The sequence below is a fragment of the Aptenodytes patagonicus genome, chromosome 21, assembly GCF_965638725.1.
Source record: "Aptenodytes patagonicus chromosome 21, bAptPat1.pri.cur, whole genome shotgun sequence".
NCBI lineage: Eukaryota > Metazoa > Chordata > Aves > Sphenisciformes > Spheniscidae > Aptenodytes > Aptenodytes patagonicus.
Genome location: NC_134969.1, coordinates 8,132,976 through 8,135,929, shown reverse-complemented (window position 1 = coordinate 8,135,929; position 2,954 = coordinate 8,132,976).

Genomic DNA, 2,954 nt, shown 5'->3' with positions numbered 1-2,954 from the left:
TGCTTCACCCACTCAGGAACTCACGCTCTGGACGAGCGGCCGGCGGCGCCTGTGAGACGTGGGAGGCGGGACGCGCCGTTCCTCCCGGAGACCAATGAGAAGGAGGCGCTGTAACCAATCGCGCAGCGTCTTCAACCCGGCGCGCCGGTAGGGCCGGGGCTGGGGAGATTTAAAGGGGCAGCGCCGCCCGTGGCCTCTGAACAAAGAGAGCGCGGGGAGCGCGCGGGGCCGCCCCCGCCTCGCTCCTCCTCCTCCGTGCGGCGCGAGGGCGGGCGCCGCCCCTGCGGCCGGGCGGAGCCGGCGACGGAGCCTCCACCTGAGGGGAGCGGGCCCGGCGCCGGCTCCCTGCGGGCCTGGCCGCTGCCCGGGGCCGCCCCGAGCCGGGCCCGGGGCCGCCGGTGCGGGGCGCTGCCCCGCAAGGTTAACCCCGGCCCGGGGGGCGGGCGGCGGATGGAGCAGCCGCTGCGCGGGCCGGGCGCGGCCCAGCCTCTCCCGGGCGCGGCCTCCCTTGCTAACGCTTCCGTCCCGCGGGTGGCGGCGCCGGGCTGGCCGTGGGGCTGGCCGGGGCAGCTGTGGGCACGGGCCTTGGCGCGGCACTCTCCGCCCGTGGTGCCTCCCGTGCTGCCGGGCGAAGCCGTCTGGGGCCCGGCGGGCTCTGCTGGAGCCGTGAGTTGGCTCGCAGGAGCCTCAGCTCCTGCTGTGGGCCGGCCGGGGCCGGGCGCGGTTGGCCTCCGGGCCTGGAGTGAGGAGGGAAGGGCGTGTAGGGGCAGCGGGAGCTGCGGTTCAGGCCCTTCTCAGGACATCGGCGTGAGGGACCCCGATGTCTGGGCCTGCTATTCTGTAACCAACCTGTGACTACATATAACTTGCCCACTTACCCGGTTTGCTTGATCAGGCTCTTGGTGAGTGCAGACTCGATGCAATAAATACGTAAGTCTGGGGGAAATAACTTGTTGGCATTGGTGGTGTTGCACTGTCTTCATCTCCTTATCCTGCTGTTGTGTAACAGGAAAGTAAATGTGTGCTTGATGGGGTCACGCTGAGCGTCACAGTGAATCCAGAGAATCTGTATGTGTGTGTACATACGTATGTATGTGTATATATATCATCATGTGAACTGCGCCTCTTGAGTCTAGTAAAGAAATAAAAGCAGTAGCTCTCATACTCTCAGAGAAGGTCCTTCTGGGAGTTTAACCACAAAATGATGCTCCTGAAGACTTAGATGCATCTGCATGGTGTATTAAGTATGTATATGTCCATCAGTGTTAATGTGGAGTATGTATAAAAATTGTATGTGTTACCTGATGTAAATAAAAGAAGCTTTTTGATCCAGAAATCAGAGGTAAACTCGTACGGATATTGGAGGCGTTCAGTCTATCTTGCTGAACCTGTCAGGTGGCAGACACGCTGCTTCTCTTGTGAAATTTGTGCTGTCTCTGTGACTTCCCCCTCCAGGTTTGGCAGTAGTGACAGCTCTTCTTTGCTGAACTACTGTCTACTGTGGCATGAAGGTGGAAGGAGGTAGAATTGTTCATTGCCTTACCTGCTCAAGTTCACTTGCAGCAGTTTATTTTGCTGAGAGTTAAGAATGATAGGTTTAAGGAGTTCTCACAGCACAAAAATTGAGAGGAGTTGAGGGATCTGAGCATCTGTCCCTTTAGCAGTGCCTCATAGATGTCCTGCAAAGCTCTTAAATATTTTATAATATAGTATCCAGGAGTGAAATATGGAGTATACTGAGATATCCCCTGTCAACTGACAACTGAACAGGATGAGGCTATAGCAAAGTGTATATTGAGGTATGTATGCTTCTGGCAGTGTAATAACTTCAGTTGTTGAGCACTACCAGATCTTACAGCAGGAAGATTCCTAATATACTAATTGCCAAAATAAAAGCCTTGATGGCATTGCTGACATTTTCTTATCCGTTCCGCAGTGGTATTTCCCAAGCCCCTTGTGGGTCATTAATTACGTGCAGATAGTTGTGAGCATTAGCAGGCTGTGGGTTTTGGGTAGGGCTTTTTTTTGATAGTTCTCATCTCCTACCCAAAATCAATATTGATTTTGTGTTAAGCCTGACATGTTTTTGCCCGTACAGGACTTTAGCATGCTATTCTTCTGCTGAGAGATTAATAATTTAAGCAATTCATAAATTGGTGTTCATAAGATAGAATTTGTAATTAAACATGGATTAGCTCTAAGCTGCCACTCTTCCACCCCACATTCTTTAAGAGGATCTAGCGCTATTACTTTTTCACTGGAATATTATACCGAAATTTTCCTTTGTAATACTGGTTCCATCGAGCAGTCTAGCTGATATTTTTTGCAGTGGTGAGGTCTATAAGTTTTGATTCACATGACAATTGAACTTTTGTGACACTGAGAAGAGGAGTTTGAAAATCCTCTGCTGTGTGCCGCAGACTGCACATATGTTGTCTGTAATGGGCCCGACTGAATTTTGACATGAAGGCGCATCAGCATCCTTCAGTACATTTGCAGTTGTCTGCCTGTGGCACCTGGGCACAGGTTGTTAGTTTCAAGTGAATCATGCTGCTCTTTGTCCCCAGTTGAAGGTGGTCCTTTCCTTCCATTTTTACTTTTGGATGTTCTTGCCTCCATGTTTTGGGGGTCTACCATCATTTCTTTCTATAAGCAAGCTCTGCCCTGCTGTTATCCTCTGGGTGCTTGACTGTTAAAGGCAGCAGGACATCAGAAGAAGGTATCTTCTATTGTATTGCCATTTAGTATAAAGGTGCCAGAGCTCCAGGCTGGCTGTAGGCCTCAGCCGTTTGGCTTACAGACCAGGTTCTGTTCTATTACGCCAGAACATCTGCAGCTACTGCCACCCTAGCTTCTGCGTGTGCTTCAGCAGCCACTTTGCTCTTTGGTCTTACGCTCCACACAATAACCTCAGCCCGGAATGATCTGAACATTGAACACCTCTAGCCAGGAAC